Raw genomic sequence first — 23,420 nt, forward strand, 5'->3', positions numbered from 1 at the left:
CCGCCCCCTCCATTGCCATCAGCCGCCTCCCACTTGCTCGTGTCCCTTCCCAGCGTGCCCGGTCACCACATGTCTCCTTCCTGCCAGGCACCGCACCCCCTGCCCCTGTTTCCACTGCTGCCGCCAATGCCGAGTCTGTGGACATCCAGCGGCAGTTGCAGGTTGGTCAGGCTGCGATGCTTAATGTCCTCCATGGCCACAGCCAAGTGCTGAACAACATGGAGGCATACTTGGAGGGCATTTTTTCATCGCAGGCTGACCAACGCAACTTGCTGAGGTCCATTGACTCGACACTGACTGCAGCAGTGGGTCTCCTGCAGCGCTACGTCCAACCCCCTACCCCTGACCCATCCACACTTCCCACTCCCATGCCTGTCCCACATACACCCAGATGGCATCATGCACCCACCACAACAGACACAGGCACCACACCAGCAGGGAAGGTCATACGCACACCTCCTGGCACGCACACACAGGGTGAAGTAGGCACACCCACTGGGTCGGGGGGCAAACGTAAGTCACGCAGCCAGAGTGGGAGTCCGCATTCCACCAAATCCACTCCCTCCAAATCCCCTCCCCTCAGCTCTCCTGGCCACATATCCGGGAAAGACTCCTTCATGGCCGCTCTGTCCCTGAGCCCCACTGTGACACCACCCCGCAAGCGGTCAAGGGAGTCCCCGGTAAGGGTGGTTGAGTCCCCCCCTGTCCACACCCTCCCCCTGTGGTGCTGCGACCCATCCCTCCGCCCCCCCCCCTCCTTGGGGCCTGTGGTTCCTTCGGGTGCAGGGGAGTGGCTGGAGGACCTTGCAAAGGTGTGCTGTGCCATCCTGGCCTCCGCCTTTGGCCCTGACCCACCCCCTGTGGTGGAGTCCTCCATCCCTGCACCCACGACGCCTACCCTTCGCCCTCATGTCCCTGCGGTGCCTAGTCCTTCCCCCCCACATGATGCCCTCCCCGCTCTGGAAGACGATGGAGTCTGACTGTGCAGGCAAGCTAGGGGACACGCATCCCACTGTGTCCCCCACCTTGATTGGAACTTTGGTTTGCCCTATGGGCATTGTACTTTTTGAACTTTGAAGGGACAAACATATTTTTGGATGCTGATTAAAGCAATTTATTTTTCCTTAGTGCACTACTGTCTGTCTGGTATTGCTGTTGGTCGACCTGCCCCATTATTTTGGGTGGTGATTATGTGTTGGGTGTGTGGGAATTGTCGTCTTGTGCTGGTCATAGGGTGGATCCTGGTATCTGTGTGCCATCACAAGCTGTTGGCTACATAACTTTGTTCAGGTAAGCAGTTACTGCATGGTGACATCGTCCCAAGGTGTGTTCCTACCTCTGTGTAACCTGACTTCTTCCCTGCAGGGTCTTTCCAATATGTGGGGCTGAGCTGTGTCTACATTGGCTGGGTGTGTGACGGACTCGTTAGACTTGGCCCATGCATGCTGAGCGATGTCTCCACCTGCATCATTCGTGGCGTCCTTGGTGGTCACTGTACTTGTGTATGTAGACTGTTGCCATGACTTCATGTGTACATGTGTTCTTTTAGGCGCTATGCATATGTATACTTCCAGCCTCGCACACATGTGGTACATGTACTGCAGGATCTTTGTGCACCTGACTGACATTTGTGGGCATTGGATCTGTGGGTACTCCACCCTTTTCTTTGCAGGGGCACTGCTGTGAGTGTTAGGCACCCACCCTTCCTATGTCTGGGCACTGCTGGGAGGACTCTGCACCCACCCCTCCTGTCTCTGGGCACTGCTGGGAGGACTCTGCACCCACCCCTCCTGTCTCTGGGCACTGCTGGGAGGACTCTACACCCACCCCTCCTGTCTCTGGGCACTGCTGTGAGTGTTAGGCACCCACCCCTCCTATGTCTGGGCACTGCTGGGAGGACTCTGCACCCACCCCTCCTGTCTCTGGGCACTGCTGGGAGGACTCTGCACCCACCCCTCCTGTCTCTGGGCACTGCTGGGAGTGTTAGGCACCCACCCCTCCTATGTCTGGGCACTGCTGGGAGGACTCTGCACCCACCCCTCCTGTCTCTGGGCACTGCTGGGAGGACTCTGCACCCACCCCTCCTGTCTCTGGGCACTGCTGGGAGTGTTAGGCACCCACCCCTCCTATGTCTGGGCACTGCTGGGAGGACTCTACACCCACCCCTCCTGTCTCTGGGCACTGCTGAGAGGACTCTGCACCCACCCCTCCTGTCTCTGGGCACTGCTGGGAGGACTCTGCACCCACCCCTCCTGTCTCTGGGCACTGCTGGGAGTGTTAGGCACCCACCCCTCCTATGTCTAGGCACTGCTGGGAGGACTCTGCACCCACCCCTCCTATTTCAGGATATGTACGCTTAGAACATACACGGGTGTGGGTTCGCTACATGCATACAAGGTGGGGGTACGGTCCGTACATACACGGTTGGGGTGGGGGTACGCTCCATACGTACGCGGGTGAGGGTACGGGTCGTACTTACACTGTTGGGGTGGGGGGTAGCTCCATACGTACGCGGGTGAGGGTACGGGTCGTACTTACACTGTTGGGGTGGGGGTACGCTCCATACGTACGCGGGTGAGGGTACGGGTCGTACTTACACTGTTGGGGTGGGGGGTACGCTCCATACGTACGCGGGTGAGGGTACGGGTCGTACTTACACTGTTGGGGTGGGGGGTACGCTCCATACGTACGGCGGGTGTGGGTACGGGTCGTACTTACACTGTTGGGGTGGGGGGTACGCTCCATACGTACGCGGGTGAGGGTACGGGTCGTACTTACACTGTTGGGGTGGGGGGTACGCTCCATACGTATGGCGGGTGTGGGTACGGGTTGTACTTACACTGTTGGGGTGGGGGGTACGCTCCATACGTACGTGGGTGAGGGTACGGGTCATACTTACACTGTTGGGGTGGGGGGTACGCTCCATACGTACGGCGGGTGTGGGTACGGGTCATACTTACACTGTTGGGGTGGGGGGTACGCTCCATGCGTACGCAGGTGAGGGTACGGGTCGTACTTACACTGTTGGGGTGGGGGGTACGCTCCATACGTACGGCGGGTGTGGGTACGGGTCGTACTTACACTGTTGGGGTGGGGGGTACGCTCCATACGTACGCGGGTGAGGGCACGGGTCGTACTTACACTGTTGGGGTGGGGGGTACGCTCCATGCATACGGGGGTGGGGGTACGGTCCGTACATATCCGTCCCCACGCTCTGTGATGCTTGTGCGGGCCGTACCCAGGCCTTTGCCACGTGGGTACAGCCGTCCCGCCATTGTTGGGATGACGTAGGTGTGGGCGTGGTACGACTCGTACCCACGCTCTTAAGGCGTGGGTACGGGACGTACCTGTGTTGTTGTGTTCCCGGTTCGCGTCGTCAAGCACTTCCGTTGTGGCGGACACTGGCTTTGCTGGACACGCCCCCACCCCCTCGTAGTGACCAGGGCCTGGGGGTCAGGTATGTCCAGGGCATGTGTGCTGTGTGACTTTGGTGGGGGTTTTGTGGCCTGCCCCTGCTCCTGCCCCCCCCCTTTCCCCCCTCCCTTTGTTGTTCTGACCTTCTGCGGCGTCTGCGTCATAACCTGTAGAGGAGGTCGACTGCTATGAGGGCCGGGATGACACGTAGGTTCGGGTCCATGTCTGTCCGTCGCGTGCAGGTACTCCTTGTTCGCGTCGTCCTGATTTCCCGGCAGTTTTTGGCTGCCGGAAAATATTCACCGTGCGGGATGACGTCGGTGCGAATCGTAATTCCTGGTTCGTGAATGGCAGGCTGCGTGCGTCCCGACGTCACGTCGGCGCTTTCCCGAATCACATTTGTATGTTTATTTTCGTCGGACGGGGTTTTGGACGATTTGTACGGAAATGGGATTTCCGTGCGAATCGTAATTCCATGTTTGTATATTTTTTCGACCGGGTACGCGTCGGACGGAGAATATGCTCCGTCCGACGGTTCGTACCCGGTTTTTACCGGATCGTGATCGGCACCACGATGTTCGAACTTGCTCACATTCATTCAAACAGCCACACAACCAATCATTCATGCACACCCTCATAAAATACTAAAAAGCATTTTTTATATACATCACAATAGTTTAAGGAAACAATATTTTAAAGCAAACAAGACCTAAGGTGAATACATTTCACAATGATTATCAAAAATCCCAAATGTTTCTAACATATAAAAAAAACACTCAATAGTTCAAAAATCCATCAGGTCGACGCGTTTCGAACACCCCAATTTAATTATTGGTGTTCTCCTTAGGACCAACAAGGCTGTAACAAAAAATAAGGTTAAAGGAGAGATGAGTATTGGCATTCTGTTGTTAATGGCACATTCAGAAGGTCATCTCTTCTTCTGAGCACTATCCAGGCATTTGGCAATGGCTGAATTTTGGAGACTCCCTTGAATATTGAAGCAGCGCCTTAATATTGGTGATAAGGCTCTGGTATATGCAGAAACACCCTGAACTCATGTGCGAGTGGCCTTGAAAAGATGAATGCACTTTACTCCCTGACACATGATTTCTGATCTGATCTTGATCATAACCAGCTGTAATGTTTTACATCTGTCATTTGCTATAACAGGCAAAAACATTGATAGGACAGTATTTAAAACTGGTGTTTTTCTCCTAGCACCTAATTCATGACAGGGCTTTTCTGGGTGATAATAAAGTTGACACCTAGGTTTGTATGAACCGAGTGATTATACTGGTTGAACAGCTTTGTGGTGGGTGCCTCTGCTCGTTTCTTTCTGCAGAATGCAGATGAGTAATGATTCTGACATAATGGAGAGTTTCATGTGTTTACCCGAAACTGTAGGAGCCCTATGGCATTTCGACCAAAACAACTGTGAAAATATGTTGTCAAATATAGTGCTTAACCCTATTTTCATAATGCAATTTATGAAGCATATCCATCCACTATTCTCCGTACTCTCATTCCATGATTTCTCTATTTATTGAGTTTTGTATAGCGCAAACTTGACCCGAATGTATCATGGTGCTTGACAGAGATATCATAGCAGTAATTGCATGAGTTACATGAGGAGTGGATAAAAAATACTTAGGTTCCGATTTCGAGTCGGTGGCCAGCAGTGGCGGTCCTGTGTCTGTCCAATTCCAAGACAGCTTTTAGGACCGTCCACCGGGGGGCCGCTGTTCCCTGGGGGTGGTGATGAAGCAGGTAGTGCAAAATTTTGTATACCACCTCTATTCTTGCATGAAAATACTAATTATATAATCTATTAACTATAATATTATTAAACGAGTATTGCATGTATACTAATCAACATTATTAAAACTTAAACTACTCATGGGATTTGCTATTTGCATGGCTAAATATCTCTTATAACTAAAATCTGTATGCATATTAATTAATAGTATATGTGGTAATAAAATACTGCATGATATATGTTGCTTTGTGATGTTGCATCATCGAGGAGGATCGAAAAGGTGAATATAATGGCTTTAAATGTCGCAATATGCTAGATAAATACAAGCATATAGAGGGATTAGTAAGGGGTTTACATTAGAATCACTATTTATATGTATTAATTATTATTTTGTGTTTGTTCCGCTTAAGTTGACATCTGGGCCTAATCCAATATGGCCACTGACATCGCATGCAGAAGTGGCCACTGTCTCGTGAGACGCGGAGTGAACTGCGCAAGTGCGAACAGTATCCTGAACCTCTTAGCGACCTTTGCTCATCATGTTCCCGGTCAAGGATATGAATTTGGTGGTTCGCCAAGATAGGGGAACAATCATCCTTACAGTAAACCGGAACAAGCCGACACTTTGGCTGACAAGTGACCTCACCCCTCGAACTGTACTGAGAATCTGGGAATAAGAATCGGACTATCCCAACCAGCCAATCACGACTGTCTTTTGCTAAAAATGTATCTTCTTTAACCTGATATTATTATAAAAAGGGTAGTAGAATAGAGAGGGACACACACACGTTCGTTAGTTCGTGACTCCTTTCCTGATGGTCCAGATGCTGCCCGACCGCTTGATGACTGCAAACTTTTTCCAAATCCACGGGCTATGGTAGATGCTTGCACGATTTCTGGTCCTTTGATAAAATTGGGGACTGTAACATGCTGAGCAGAGGACTTTGAGCTTTGGCCTGCCTTATTCGGACAATTTACGACAAATTTGGTTATGCAGAGCCAATGAATTAGAGGACTCCAAATAGCCAGATTAGGTAAATATGATGTTCTGAGATTTACTTGAATTGATCTAGAAATTCTAAAATTTGACGAGACAAATGCAAATATAAATCATTATGAAAATTTAGATAAACAAATATTGATTAACAAGAAAAATGAGTTTGTGGTTTTTCATTAAGGGAAATAAGGATTCTGAGTCTTAAATGTGTTTTAGCTGGTTCTAAATCACCATCAACAAATCCAACTAATTGGTCCGTCGACCAAGTGGGTGGAGTGCCTTGATGGTTAGGATTAGGGATCTATAGGCGACGGATGTTAATGTATAATTTGTAAAATAACTTTTCTCTCCCTATAGGTTATAAGGTGTTCCCCCACATGTCTAGCGCTTGAATTACTCATCCCTCCTGTGTGTGTGGACTCGTGAATGATGACGTGTGTGAGTTGGTGTTATGGGCCCCACCAATGAATGCGTGTATGAATAAGTGTGCGTGACGACGGGTCTGCGACGCAGGGAGGATATCGATATATGTTGTTCCCCATTTCCCAGTCTTGCTCTGGATCAGTGGCGCAGCGCAGAGGCCTTTATAATATGCAAGGGTGGACTGCCGCGGTCTGCTGAGCATATTATGAGTTTCCCCTCCAACAGCCATTTTATGGCAGGCTCACCGCCCTCTGGCCGTGAAGGGATGTGTGTCAGAGCAGTGATGTGTGTGGTGTGCAGCACTGTTACAATGTACGAGCTGGTACTGTGTCACATAGGGATAAGTGAACAGAGCCCATCTGGTCAGTCAAGCCGAGTAGCAGAAATGTCACTGTTTCATCCTTTTCAAATCCCATCCAAGAGTGCATCCTTGTGACAGAGGTTTCTGCTTTGCTCAATACCATCAGCTACTAGTATTTTTGGAATTTAGACCAATCAGATTGGCAGAAAAGAAACAGAAAGAAGGAAGGAGCCAAATGGATAGGTCTGAATGCAGCTGTCTCTTTTTTAAATGGATAAGTCTGAATGCAGCTGACTCCTTTTGCTAGAATATTTTGCACAACCGTGGAAGAAATGAGTGAGACTCTTGTGAAGTCAAACGTCTAACTTCAGGACCAGAGAAAGTTTGGATTTGTATGGGAATAACAGTCATATGAGCTAAGGAGCATATTAGACTAGTGTGACACTCTCTTGAAGTGGATGAGGTTTAGGAATGATTGAGTGTAACACTTCTGAAGTAGAACACGTGACCTCAATTGGAGAGACAGTACAGAAGTGTGCACCCAGAACAACGCGAGACTCTCTTGAAGCGTGCAAGACTTAGGAAGCAATATGTGGGCTTTTGAAGGTGCATGAGGCCAATAAGGGGAGGGTGGGGTGGTGAAATAAACTCTTCTGCAGTGCATATGTCATTTATGAGCCATGAGTGGGACTGGATATTTTCTTTTACTTTTAATGAGTTTCTCACTGAATAAAACAGGGCGCTGCGTCGACACAGTCTATTATTTTCGTGGAAATATAGAAGGATACATTGAAAATTCAATACAGGCACATAAAAAACATAACAGTGTGAAATAATTAGGAACCAGAAGAAATAAAGTATATAATCCGAGTCTCTGCTCATGGCTGGTTTGGTGCTTGGGGATTGCTTTTCCTCCAGAAGTTCTATAAAACAATATGCATGATAAGAATGTGAAATAAAGCAGAGGGCACTGCGTGGGCCATCTCACATGCTCCATTAATAGATAGAAACTAAATGATCCAATCATAACTCCCTGGACAGGTGCACCCTGGACAACTGCTCACCCCTAAGAGTCACACAGAAGTTAGTTGAGCAGATCTCTCACTTCAATGGAGAGGAGGATGGAAGGAAATGACTACATATCATTGCTTTTATTCGTTTTTTTCATAGTTTTCTGCAATTGAATTTTCAACATTTTATAATTTTATACATTGGAGGTGGATTTCCCACAAATCTGCCTTTTTACTCATTACCATTTTCCACACTTCCCGCTTTTCAATTTTTTCAAATTCACCTTGCATTCGTCTACTTCTTTCTTTCATTCATGTAACAACTTTTTGTTCTCTTTTCCCTTTCACTTGCATTCCACTTTGTTTTGCATGTTTCTCTTACAGTGCTGTGCTATGCTATGCTATCCTGTCCTCTGTCATGCTTTCCTGGACTCTACAATGTTTGGTCCTGTTAAGTTCCATTCTGAAAGTTACACTACATTATATTACGCCATGTTACATGATACAGTATGCATTGCTAACATGGGGGCTGATTACGATTGCGGAAGGGCCGTCATCGCCAGCCATGCGGTGGCGGACCTTTCGCTATCGGACTGTGAGATTTCCCCCGCCACATTACGATGGAAGAGGGAATCGCGCTCGGACCGTGGTGGACCCAAAGACCATCCACCACGGGTCCGACAAAAGCAATCTATCAGATTGCCTGGTGGACAGATCAGATAGCCCCAAATGGTGGTGGTGCCTAGCAGACACCGTCCACCAAATTAGGATGCAGGCTATTGCAGGCCTTTCCATGGCGGCGATGCCGCCATGGAATGGCCAGTGGTGATTTGTTACGGGGGCCCGTTGCGGGCCCCCATATGTTGGGGGGAGGTGAGGGTGCACTTGGAGGGTACCCATGGTACCCCCTACATTTCACAGCACTACATGGCAGGCACCGTGTGGTACCTAGTGAAATGTGAAATGCACAACATGGCATTTTGACATCCCAGTGGGTGCTGCTGTCAGCAGCACCTTCCGTAATGTTAAAGAGCAAGATCCGACTGCCATGGTGGCGGTCACATCCTGATAGGGTGTGCGGGACCGTCGCATGCATGGCTGACGGTCCCGGTTCACACCAGGATGGGGGACGGACTCCATTCCATTTGCTTGGAGCTTGATGGCCTATTTAACCTCTAGCTGCAATTTGAAAAAAATATATAAAATAGGCAATAAAGGATATACTATTGAATGAATAGCCAGGCATTGCCTGCACCCAGAAGCTAAAAAAGCCTCTTGCACCATAGCTAACATCTTGCACATGTTGATTGATGGAGACCTTCTATTTACACTTAAAAAGTATTTTTCAAATGTGTTACTCAGCAAAAGTGGGTCTTATTTATAGGTCTTACTGATGCGTCTTTTCTCACAGTTAAAAGCTTACAGTAAGAAGAACCATTAAATCTTGCTAGTTGAAGTAGCGCCTTTCTCAGGTAGCTTCTGCACCTTGACACAATTCTTTAAAAGCTGAACTTTATCTAAGTCTCAACTTTTCTTGGATGTTCAACTTCTTTATCCTTGTGATTCCTCAAGCACCCAAACTTCAAGAGCAGCTTTCAGGATACCAACGCACGGATAGCACTGGGAGGCACACTCAACCACTTTCTTTATTCAGGGTGGTAGCATAGGTCCAAGTACCCGTTGGTCTGCATGTTCTTGACTGGAAAGATACCTGTCTTGCCTTTTATAGCGCTGCGACCATAGGAAGTCCCAGGGACATACATTTTCTCCCAAAAATCAGTTGATTGGGCCTTTGAAACACACTTCCTAGGGACATGGAGAAAGCAGGACAGTCCTCATTCCTCTTCACAGGCATAGGCAGTTTGCACAAATTCTGACCATTAATTTTCATGTAGCCCAGTTGTGATCTGAAGTGCTTGTGGTGTGGAAGCATTCCTTTTAGTTGCCATTAGCCAGTGATATGTGACAGACCCTAAACCTATAACCAGAAAGTCCCCACAGTGAAGTTAGTTCTAATTTTCAATACTTTCATACTACTGTAAATCCATCTTAGAAAACCCTGCTCTTGTAAACTTTCAAGATTGCAGAACCCTCGATCCCTTATTTGTCTACACACAGGGGCTGTCCTTGAAAAAGAAGGAAAGTCCTGCAGTAAACCAACCCAGTCTGGTCTGACCCCAGTAGACAGGGAGCACGCCACTATCAAATGCGAGCTTCGGGGTGTGCCTCCAATGAGGACCTATCTCGGTATGTCCTTCTCTAGCTCCTGAGGCTGGGCAGCTCCCTAGAGCCTTAATGCAGCCACTATGATGCTATCACAGATGCTGAAACACTGCTATGATTGTGGGAAATTGAGGAGCATGGGAAGGCTCTGATCGAGATGCGCTGAAAGTTCGAAGTAGAAATAGTTTAACCACCCTATCTCCGAGACGCCGTGGCTGACTTAACCAATACCCTTAGGGGACATCCACCTGATGATTGAAAATTTAAAACAGAAATTGACTCATTTATACCAGCCTTTTTACAGTGCATATCTGACCTAGACCACTTGTCACTGAAAATGGATAATAGAGTGCAGCAGCTAGAAGTAGTGATGGAGGATGGAATTGATGAAAGGGATGAGCTTGAATTGCGATGGATGAGTTGACACAACGTTATCAGGCACTTCAGGATAAGATTGTCGATGGTGAAAACAGATCACGCAAGAATAATGTTTGGGTCTGTGGCATCCCAGATTCTATGCCAGATGGTGAATTGGAGCGGTTTATCCCAGAACTATTTGGACGGATGGCTTACCTCCGAAGGTCCCTACACCCTCGGGCCATCGTAGGAAGATTGACACTGAACAAGAACATTTGACACCGTTGGGGTAAACCTGCCAATCTGAACACCTCTAAATCAGGTGGGTGAACCCAGAGTTTGAAAATGAGGACACTTTGTCACTGTTACAACAGAGTACCCTCTCAGCCAAATTTGGCGCAAGGGTTTACTAAGTGACGCATCTACCTAGATGCGTCACTTTGTAAATATGATGCAACATGGTGCATTTTTTACCCTGCTGGTGCGTCACAAAAAGTGATGCACCGGTGGTGCATAAGTGACACAAGGGCTCATAAATAAGCGCCTAAGGGCACCCCATGCGTCACTTTTTGTGATGCACCTGCAGGGTAAAAAATGCACCATGTTGCATCATATTTACAAAGTGACGCATCTAGGTAGATGCGTCACTTTGTAAACCCCTGCGCCACATTATACCCGCACCAGGTATAATGTATGCAAGGTGGGCGTTCTGACGCAAGTAAGCCTCGTAGAAGTGACACAGTGAAATCTATGAGATTTCACTTTGTCACTTCTAGTACGCAAATGCATCAATATCTTATGCCTGCCTCACAGCAGGCATAAGACTAACACAGGCACTTTTGAAATGGGACTTGCCCACGTGAAATGACCAATTGATGGAGTTGCTTCACTTTCGTGACACACTCCAGCAATACATCATTTTTGCGCCTACAGATACGTCAGAAATAGTGATGTATCTGTAACTCCTTGCGACATGGTGCGTCAGACTGTAAATATGACGCATCCAGCATGTCGCAAGGGGGGCGCAATGAAAAGTGATGCAACTGTTTTCACGCAGCAATGCGTCACTTTTCATAAATGAGGCCCTAAGTATTTTTGGATAGTCAGTGTCATAGCAACACCAGCCCAACTGATGGCAGCTGCTAAGTAAAGTGACTTTAGTTGCCTGACTTGATTTCTCCATGACCTTTTTTCCATTCCCTCATTACGAAAGAGTGGCAATTGTTTATATTTTTTGCTAGGTGGGATATTTTTCAGTTGGTTGCTAATCAATGTGCCTCCTCTCTGATGCACACATATTCTTTAGAATGCCATTGTTATATACTACCATAGGGGAATAAACTAATTGTAGCTTTTACTCTCTTGGAGGGGGATTGCATCAAATTAGAGCTTAGTTTGTCTTAGCTTTGCATGTGAATATAATTAGAACCTTCATAGTTTTTAAATAGGCAATCAGCAAGAGAGTCCTTTGTCTATCCCAATTTATAATAACTTGGCGGAGGTAATACATTAAGGGTGCTGGGCAGTACATTTCCAAGGACTACGTTTTGCTTGGTGTTACTCAGTACATTCAAAACCCAGCTAGGAATTGATATCTGTACTCTGTGAACAGTAAACATGTTGTCCCTAAGAAAAGTAGTACTCGTGTGAGTGTAAATGTGTAGTATATATATTATGTCTGTAGATTATCAGTTTTTAATCTTTTCAGGACAACATTTACCTATTTTTGTTTGATGGACTGTTTTTGCCTGGAAAGTTTAGTCTGATTGGACGCCATTTTTACTCCTCTTCTGTGGCGCATTTATGGCATTATCTTGGAATGACGATCTAGCTGCAGCTAAATCCTTACCCATTTAATGGAGAAAGCTTCAAAACCATGAGACTTATAGGTCACAGCCAAGTGTGTACTACTCCTGATCCTGCACTAATTTAACTTTGGATTACTGTGCTTTCAACTTGCAACGCTGCCCCTCTTAAACTTTTCTAGTGTGGAAATTGTTTAAGGACACTTCTTACATGTATGTTTGTTGAGCTGTTTTGGCCTGAAAAGTATAGCGTGAGTGGGTGTTATTGTTAAGCCTCTTCAGAGGCACATTTAGGGTGCCATCTTGGAGTGGTGGGCCAGTTGCTGCTCACTCCGTACCCATTTAATAGAGACAGATGCGCTACCGTGCAGCGTGTGAATGCAGTGAGCGCACACAGCTGGTGTGCCGCTGGTGTGTCCGTTCACCCTCAGCAACAGCCATGCTGTCCCTTTGGTGTCAAAGGCAGATCATCTTCCTAGAACAACATAGAACAAGAAGCAGTTGCTGGATATTGAGAGGTTCATGAGGGAATGGAATAAACTTACCCATGTAAGCTATCTGCAGGAGGGGTGCAGTGTGACAACAAACTGGGGAACCAAGACAGCAAAGAGCAATCATATTAATATGTCCAGTAGCGAGGTCTACATTAAGAATACTGAATCTGTAAACACTCTGACCACTGAGGGAAGGTCTAGCGCCCTTCCTCAGCATAACAGCCGATAAATGCACAGTCGGCAGTGTGCCACGCCTTATAAATACATGAGCTGCTGAGTGTGTAGACTCTTGGGGTCCTGTGTGAAAAAAGTTGTATTACATGGAGTCACGTAATAGCTTACATTTGTCCAGTCGGTTATAACATCACGCACAGGGCCAGGCCTATTTGATGGGAAGGTGGCGCAGCGTTTATAGCACAGGAACTGCTCAAAATTCGTGGATAGGGACTGTTAGACCTGTCGGACTGAGGGTGGTCTTCCCCCAAAATGTTTGCCTTACTCCTCCATTTTTTGCTGATGCCTTAGGGATCTGTGCACTTTACCACTACTAACCAGTTCTAAAGTTCTTGTGCTCTCTCGTACAAACATGGTGAAATTGCATTACACCCAATTGACACTTTTAATTTATTTTATAAGTTCCTATAAAAGTGGTACTACATATACCGATGGTCTGAAAATTAAATGCTGCTAGCAGGCCTGCAACACTGATTGTGCCACCCTGCTTAAGTAGCGTTTTACACTTGTCTCACGCCTGACTTTGCAGCCTGTGAGTGCAGTTTCAAACTGCCATTTCGACCTGGCAACGTAAAACCTTTTCTAGGCCTAAACCTTCCCTTTAAATACATATGCGTCACCCCTAAGGCAGGCCGATAACAACCCACAGGGTAGGGTGTAGTGTATTTATCAAGTTGGACATGTAATTTTAACTTTTGCGTGTCCTGGTAGTGAAAAACTCTTACATTTATTTTTCACTACTGCAAGGCCTGCATTCAATAAGTGATAACTGTCAATTGGGAGCAGGTAGGAATGTCGAGTTTGGTGTCAAAAGAATTGTAATTTACAACTCTCTTTAAGTGGGACTTTAAGTAACAATTCTGAAAATGCCACTTCTAGAAAGTTGACATGTTCTTGTCCCAACCATTTGGTGCCAGCAGCCTGTAACCTGGGTTTGATGATTAAGTCTAGATGGCAGTTGTTTTTTGTGTATTGCTCCCAGACAGTGAGACAAAGTGGAATAGTAGCTTGCAGGATGGGCTCTCTCTGACCTAATGAGGGTCAGGAGCAATCACCTACCACACTTGCACATCACAAAGGCTCTGCCCAGCACACCCACAAAGGGTTTTGACTCGAGTCTTTGGTGACCCCAAACACATCTGGGGCGGAAACCTCCTTAACCTTCTCCTACTTCAAAGTGGGAACCTGGTATAAATAATAAACCCTCAGACCCAACTCTGCAGTCCGCCTCTGCACCTGTGGAAGACAGCAGCAGCTGGCACTGATTGGAGTGTAGGGACGGCCGGGGGTGGGGGGTGGTGTGAGGTTAAATAAAAAATTCCATTCAATTTACCTGGTGCGCGTCCTCCTTGCCACTCCTCCTGGTCGCATCTCTCCTCCTCCCACCGGCAGGAACAGGTAGCAGATTGGAAGCACCAAGGCTCCCTGAGCCAATCACAATGCTGCAATGCAGCTTTGCAATTTGTCTGAACGCTGTGGCTCGGTACTCAGACAGGGATTGGGGGTCTGGGTATGTTCTCCATCCAGGCTGTAATGCAGCCTGGGTGGAGAAGAGGGTAAGTGTGCATGACTGTTATGGTAGTCCCGAGAGGGCCGGCCAAACAGTCATGTGCACTTAGACATGAGGACAAACCACTTCTCGGCTACTCTGTCAGCCCCAAACCGCCTCGCACAGCTGCCACGCACGAAAAATAAAAAAACTAAATGATAATAACTGAGTTTTACTGCTGAAAAAGGATTGCTGTGCTGCTCTGCAAGAAGGACTGCCACTCTGTTGCAGTGAAAAGGACTGGACCAGCATCTTGATCCCAGGACCACCAGAGTAACTCCATGGGGTAGCTGGCTGGCCTCTTGATCAGAGCCTCACAGATAGAAAAGGCTCCAACCATCTTGAACCCAGCACCTGGATTCTCTTTTTACTGTGAGTCTCTCCCCCCCAGCGGTGCCACCCCAGTCCTGAAGGTGCTCTGCCAAATCAGCTGTGGTCCTGTAAGCAGAATCGATGCAGTGCTACGCATCTCCTCAGGAGTTGTATCATAACCACTGCAGTGCGACACATCCCCGAGGCCAGACCTCCCATTGCAGTCTGCAGTCTCCTCGGAACCGCTGCTACACGCCGCATGCACAACAAAGGCCTTCACATAGCAAGCCCCTTGTTGACAGCATCTTCAATGACAACAAATGACTCTGCAACGTAACCCTGCAGCTTCTTCAAAACCACCGGTGCTCAACGTATCGTCGATGCAGGACTTTGCATCTCAAGCCCCTGGTTGATGGCATTTTCAATGACAACACAGGACTCCAAATTCCAGCTTCGCAGCTTCCTTGGATCCGCCGCTGTTTCATGCATCCTCGACAAAAGGTCTTGCAACTCTCCGCAAACTAGGATTTAAGGTTCTTTGTTCAACAGGCCTTACTTTGTCCCTGTATCCCGCCCAAGATCCATTGTGGTCGGCCTGAACTTGTGAATTTGTCCCGGTCTGGTGAAACCAGATAAATACAGTTGGTGCTTTGTGCTTCTAGGCACTATTTTCACTGAAATCATTAAAACTGCACATCTCCGGTTCTACTGACTGGATTCTTGTCCACCTTATGTATTATATTGCCTAATCTGCCCATGTAATTTAAGGTACGTGAGGAGTACTATCCACCCTGCAAAGATGCGTATTTTAGAACATCAAAGAGCAATCAACATTAAAGATCCCAGCAACCCCGTTGAGAGATATTTTCAAACCCATCATCAGAGCAATAGGAACGTGCTCAGATATTTCTGTGTGGATCATGTGCCATGGGACATAAGGGGGGGGGGGTGACAGAGAAAAAAGGTTACGCAGATTGGAAATCACAATATATATTGGATATGGTAACCAAGTCACCTTTAGGATTGAATGTTGGGGAGAAACTGGAGGTGCACCTATAACTGAGAAAGAGGCAGGCAGCAAGAAAGTCGACTAGATACATGAGTAGGCCAAGTGTGTCTATGAAAATTTAAATTTGCATGACAAGAGGCTGATTTGGATATAACTCCCATTCAGGGCTGAATTATGTGAGAATACGTTTTTCTATGACATGTAAGTTCGAATGACAAGAGGTTGATTTGGCTAACATGCCCATTCAGGGCTGAATTGTGTGAGAGCAATTGGCTGTACATCTATAATTAGCGTTCACTGCCCATACTGGGAGTAATTCATTCTAATTTAATTCCTTGGCCATTGAATCCGCCATCTAATGATTAATATGAATAGTGAACAGGCAATGAACTGAATAATATACCGCTATAATATGGCGAGACCCAGTATAAAATTTGGGTAATTCTCTATAATCATGTAGAAATTATATTTGGGTAATATATGAGAATGTATAGTATAATTGTTGAACAATATCATTGCCGGTTTTTAAGTAATTGGAAGTAAACAAATGTTGCATGATAAAATGTTGGATGAATTACCACTCAAATATGGCGGCTATAATACTGCCTGACCTGTAATCAAAACAGATGATGTACAGAGAATAAAAGAGGTAGTAACGTGGCGGTCGCCGACATTGAAGAAGGCGAACCGCCAAAACGCGTTTGTTCTAGTGTACGAATAAATCCACATGAGGATTAAACCCCCACAAGTGCTGGTCATTTTGTTGGAGCGGTGATATTGACACGAGACTGCCCTTGTGTGACAAAGCACCCGTTAGGTAGTACTGGAGCAAGTGGTGGACTATGGAGCAGGAATATATATATATACATATGTTTTTAGTTTGGGTTATTGTGTTTTTTAATATTTTTTTATTTATTTTGTAGATCAAATAATAACTGTGATTATGGAGCATTGATTGTTTATATAAAATTTTTAATATTTTGGGCCTGATTTGATTTCTGTCAGAGGCTTTCCGCCTGACATCCAGGGTTTCCCTCCGACCGCTGTATTATGATGACAACAGTCGGAGGAAAACCCGCAAGGGGATTCCGCTCCTCTTCCGACAGGCTCACAGAGCCAGTTGGAAGAGAAGCAGAATTGTAATCCCTTGAATGACGGCCGAGCCAGCCTTGCCTCCACCGTCGGGATTACAATGTCGGTTTCGGACAGCCTTTCCATGTCAGCCTTTCTAACATAGAAAGGCTGCCGGAAAATGACTTTGGGGGCCTGGGTGCCTGAGGGCTCCCTTTATTTCCTATCAGTCACGGTTTTCATGGAGTAGGAACTGCCATTAACACCATAGCAGAGAGGATGCTTGCAATATGCTTGGCAGGACTGTGGCAGTCCTGCCAAGCATATTGCGGCCTCAAGACTGCAACACCACTGCCAGGGATCTCAGATCCCTGGCAGTAGTGGTGGTGCAATGGCGGTCTGACCACCCAATTTGTAAGAGGTCGGTCAGAACGCCGGTGCGGCTGTGCGGGCCATAGGACTGCCATAGCATATTCGGGACCTAAGTGGTTTAGACTGGAGTAGTAGTAGTAAAGGTCACCTCTTTAGTGTCCCACACTTTCTTCAAAATGGTTTATGTTGGACTGAAAATAGTAAATGTTTCCCTTTATTGTCCGATACTTTTCCCAAATTGGAATAGATTGGAGAGGGAATAGTAAATGTCACCCCTTTAGTGCCCAACATATTTTCCTTTTTTTAAACTGCATTTCTATGTAGTAAGATAGTTGTATATTTGTAATAAATAAAATTATTATTTACATATTTACATATATTAAAGACATGTAAAACATTTTTCAAAGTTTTTCCAAGTTTATATAAATTATATTTTTACATTTTTAAACATATATTTATAGTTAAAATAAAGCATTTATATATTGATAAATAAAACAGTTTTCAATACATTTTTGTTGTTAAATAAACAATGTAAATCATATTTAGTAGTGCATGTTGTACATTTACCAGGTTTTTATCTTTTCTTATGTTATTTCATATATATATTTTTAACATCACTTTAACATGTTTTTCCAGTATATATTGAATGATTGTATATTTCTATACTAATATTTAATTTATGCTTTATAATTTTGAAATATTTTACATGTTTAATAATTTTTTACATTTTATACTAAATTTAATCAACATTTTTTACTTATTTACCCATCATTTGGGGAGATAGTTTATGCTTTTAGTGTCATTTAGCAGTAATTTTTTTTTCTCGCAGCTACATTTTTTTTTGTAGTCTATTTGTGCCATTTTTTGCCTATTTTCCTGGATTGAGGTAAGACTTTTTTAAAGGTTTATTTTAAGGTTTTGAGGGAACAATAGATGTAGGTGGAGGTCTAGAGGTTAGTTTTAGTGTTTTTTGACATATAGGGCCTCATTACGATGTCGGTCGTAAAGCCTCCTACTGACACCATCTCAGAAATTGGAACCGACTGACTCACGGTCAGCGGTTCAGACCGACGGATTATGATGTGACCGAACACTGTTGGGTTGCAGTCCCATTGTTTCCTATGGGAGCTCGTGTTGCGCCCAACAACCACCCTTGACACAGGCTCCTATGGGAAAATGTGGTGTTTGCAGAAAAACCAGTACCCTGTCACAGGCACACTATGGTGCCTGCCACACAGTGCAGGGTTTTATGGGAGGCCCTAGGATACCCCCTTGGCCATCAACTGGAGGCCACGGGGCCTAGGGTCCCTGCCAGGGGCCCCCAAATTCACTTTCCGACAGCCTTTTTGTGTCAGACAGACTGACTCGTAAAGGTTGTTGGAAATCGGCATCGTAATCCCTCTGTCGGAAACTCTGCCCATAGAGGTGTAAGATGCGGTTCAGAATGACAGGAATACTCCAAGGGCCAGCCAGAACCGATTCGGGAACAACAGCATGGTTTGCATTCTGACCGCGAACATCATAATCAGTCGGTCGGAATGCAAACTGAGTCGGTCGGAAGGGCTCCTACGTGGTCTAGGAGATTACGACTGACGGTCCGAGGCTTTCTGACCGACATGGTTATGAGGCCCTTAGCTGTAATTGTAGTGTTTTTCACTAGCGTGCAGGTCTGGATTTCCGTGCACCATTTTTGTAACGTATTATTATTTCTTGTTATATTGTATTAATGTTACCTGCTTTATAATGATTAAGTGTAATATATATGCACGTTTGGGAGTGTAATATTTTTTGCGGGTGGGTGTTCTGTTTTACTTTGCTACTTTTTCGCTATGATCTTGTCCTATGGGCATTTGGATTTACTGTTTTTTTTAAGGAAATCTCTTTTGGTTGATAATAAACCAAACATTTTTACTTTGACTTCCTTTTTTGTCTCGTTTCCAGGAGTATTTCTGTTTTTAGACACCTTTTAGAGATTTTTATGGTTTCTAGATACTTTGGATTGCTTTGAGTGATCTCTATTGGGTTGATTTTATTTGTCTCAATTTGGGGGATTTTTGGAAAACAAATCCTGTTTTTGATGGATTATTTTGTTGATAACGGGGATACAGAGGATGATCTATACCTACAGAACAGTAAGGGCCTGATTTCGATTTTGGCGGACAGGTTAGTCCATCACAACGGTGGCGGATATCCCATCAGCCGAAATATAAATTCTAGAATATCCTATGGGATTCATAGGTTGCCAAACAGGATTTCTGTCACAGTTGTGATTGAGTAGCCTGTCCTCCAAAATCTAAATCAGGTCATAAGTCATTTTTCTTTTCTTTTTTTTTGGGTGGCAAACATATTTTATTATTTGTGTAGCTATTATGTGATTATTATTTAAAGAATGTGTATTTTATGTGTTACAATTATGTAATGTAACAGATTGTTCTTTGAGCTTCTTGATTGGTGAGTTTTAGATTTTTTATATAAATAATGTATATATTATTTTATTATATCAGTCTTATTTAAGATTGGAGTTGTATTTATTTTATAATATGCTTTTGGCTATTATTGCTATGTAATCTACTCTGTTATTGTTAATGAAAAGTTTGACTTTAAATTGCAGCATTTCGTTCATTCTTTTGATTTGTTTTCTAAGCTTAGGTGCAATTTGGGTTACATATTGCTACATTTGTAGTTTTTGGAAGCTTTGCTCTTTTTGTACGGCCTCTATAAATTTATAGAGTCTAGGTTCGGTTTTACATAGTATGGAGTGAAAGGCATTGTGCTAGCCTTACACGGCATTGTTTGTTTTGGCTTCCTGTGAGAAGGTGCTGTCATAGACATTCCACCAAAGTATTTGGAATTTGGGTTGGCGTCTGTATGTGGAGCGATGTATTTATTTATTTATTTTGTGTTTTATAGCGTGTGAACGTGACCTGTTAGGGTATCGGAGTGCTATACAGAGATAACAAGTTGTATACATGTAGGACATAGGGAAAAGAACATAAGTAGGGCTGAAGGGAAGTGAAAGATTTGGGAATAAACAGGGTGTATACAATTTTGAGATCAAAATGTAGAGAAATCCAACAATTACATGTGTGGGAGTACAGGGTAAGTGCAAGGTGGATAGCAGCCGGTCAGTCCATGGTGTAGCAACAGCAAAATAAAGCAAGACCGCTTGGTGTGTGCAATGCATGAGTTATGAGAGGACCTTGCCCATTAGGAAGGTTTTGGCTTCCTTTTTAAAAATTGACAGAGAGAGAATTTTCTGATGAAGGGTGGCAGCGAGTTCCAGGTTCCCGGGAAATTGCACAATTGTACGTTTTTTCCTTTCGAAAGCGGGGTGGCTGGAGTAAAACGTCTCTGGTGGACTGGGAGTTTCTGGCTCCTCCGGACACCATAAGTTTCTGGGCGAGATATGCAGGGAATTTAGTGTGTAGTGCCTTGTGAGTGATACATGCCAGTTTGAGTTGGATTCTGGCTTCAAGAGGAAGCCAGTTCAGTGCCTTCAGATGCGGTGAGATGTGGTCGCATTTTTTTGAGCCTGTTAAGAGTCTGGCGGTGGTGTTGAGGCAAGCTTTTAGGGGGGCCGTGGAGATCTTGGGTAGGCCAGAAAGGGTAGAGCATCCATATTTGATTCTGGAGATAACTAGTACCTGGACTGCCATTTTTAGATCTGGGGTGTCAAGGAAAGGCTTTAATTTACTTAGATAGCTCAGTTGAAACCTGGCGGTTTTACTTATCGAGTTTATGTGGTCTCGCATATTCTGGCTGCTGTCTAGGATTATTCCGAGAGATTTGGCAGATTTCACTAAGGTCGGTGTGCAGTTTAGAGCTGTGATCGACTTAGTCCATTACCGAATGTCAGAGTTGCTTTTGGGATGGGAGATTAGAAGGAACTGAGATTTTCTGTATTTAGTTTGAGCTGATTGGAGGCGAGCCATTAAACAGTCAACTTCAAGGCTTCATTAAGGGAATAGATCTCCTCCGGAGATGGGATTTTGATATAGATATGGGTATTATCAGCATATATGTGGAAAGAGATATCGGCAGTACGTAGTACTTCTGCTAGCGGTTCGAGGTAGAGATTGAAGAGGGTAGGGGAAAGAGTTGATTGGTGGGGGACTCAGATCGTAATCAGAGAAGGAGCAGATAAATTATTGCTAACTAAGAATCTCTGGGAGCAGTTCTGAAGGAAAGATCTAAACCATTTGAGCACGGATCCCCCCAGTCCCATCCTGAGTTTAAGGCGTTCAAAAAGTTTCTCGTGGTAGATTGTGTCAGAGCATTATAGATCTAATAGATTTAGAAGACAAGTTCTGCCTTGGTCAAGGCCTTGGAGAGCATCATCCACAATATGGAGAATGGTGGTTTCCGTGCTGTGCCCTGGCCTGAACCCAGATTGGAAATTGTCTAGTAGATTGAAGTTTGTGATGTGTTGGCTCAATTGAAGTTGCACACATTTCTCCAGGACTTTCGGTAGAAGTGGGATATTGGCTATGGGTCTAAAGTTGTCTGGAGAGATAGGATTCAACGTTGTTTTTTTAATATGGGGATGACTTAACTGGCTTTTAGAGAGTCAGATATCGACCCTTGTAAAAGGGAGACATTAATTATTGCAGTCCAAATAGGAATGATAAATTGGGAACTAGCGGCCAAACAGTTGGAAGGGAGTGGGTCACTAAAGTCGTTGTTTGATTTAAGGAGGATAGAATTTTCAAGATGGAGTGGTCATCATATAACTTGAAGTTGGACCAGTGCTCTTGGTTTTTGGGTGATGTCTGGGGGGGCAGAGAGGAGGGATGGGACTCGTCATGAGGGGGTCAGAAGTAGGTAGCAGAACTAAGTTAATTTCTTAGGGATGACATTTTGGCAGTAAAGAAGGAGGAGAACTCCTCAAAGGTTATTAGCAATTTTGAGGTTTCCTTGGAAGGTTTAGCCTGCTTGTTAGATTTGTGTTTGACCATTTCATAGAGCTTGTGAGGTCTGTTCTTAGCGTTCTCCAGTTCTGATCTAAAGAACTCTTTTTTTGATTTGAGGATGGTCCTGTTGTAAGCATTTCTGGTTTGTCTGAGAGATTTTAGTTGGGAGGCTGAGGGGTGCTGTCTCCAGTTTCTTTCTGTCAGCTGGGGGGTTCTCCTTTCATTGTTGAGGGATCCGTTGAACTAGGGGTTCTTCTCTTTGATTTGGGATCTTTTTAGCTTTAGTGGAGTAAGATCATCAAGTATGTCAGACATAGTCGAGGTGCAGTGTTCTGTAAGGCCGTTGACCATTGAGAGATTTGGGGGGAGGAGGATGTCATTCTCACAATGAGCAGCCAGTTTCATGAGATCTAGGCTCTTTGTGTCTCTGAACCAGCTTTTCGGTTTCACAGTTTGCGCTGGCCTTGTCTTGTGGGTGCCAGATAAAAGGAAGGTAATAGTGCGGTGATCAGACCAGTCACATGGGTCTATTGAGATAAGCCTGACCACTGTTTCCTTAGCAATGATCGAATCCAGCGTGGCACCTTTCATTTGTGTTGGGAGTGTGCAGGCTTGGGTAAGTGATTGGTCAGCCAGGAAGTATTTGATGGTGTTGACCTGAGGGTCCTTGAGGTCATTCCAGTGTAGATTGAAGTCGGTGAAGGTGTCATTCTTACCTGGGGGGTGGTAGAAGATGTGCAGTCTGCACAATGTGTGGCATTGTTGCACATGGAGAGTGCAAGGTATTCACAGGAGTCTGTGGGGTCAGCGCAAAGTTCAGTTACGAGGAGGTCAGAGCAGTAGATGCAAGCAATGCCTCCACCTCTTTTTAACTGCCAGTTAAGCCTTGCGATATTGTAGTTTGGAGGGACCAATAGGTCTAGGCAAGGAGACGATGATTCGTTGAGCCATGATTCGTTCAGCATTGCTACATCGGATTTTTGGCTCAGGATGAGAGCGGCGACATCAGAAGCGTGCTTTACTGCTGAGCAGCAGTTAATTAGGAAGCCGGAGAGAGGGGGGTCGGGGCATGTGATGTGAGTTACGGCGGTAATGGGTACTTTCGCTAAATGTTTTCTGATAACTCCTCTGTTGCAGAGAGTTGACGATTTATTCGAGTTGATTGCTACCGTAAGGATTAAGT

Source organism: Triturus cristatus, chromosome 9, assembly GCF_964204655.1.
Source record: "Triturus cristatus chromosome 9, aTriCri1.1, whole genome shotgun sequence".
Classification (NCBI taxonomy): Eukaryota; Metazoa; Chordata; class Amphibia; order Caudata; family Salamandridae; genus Triturus; species Triturus cristatus.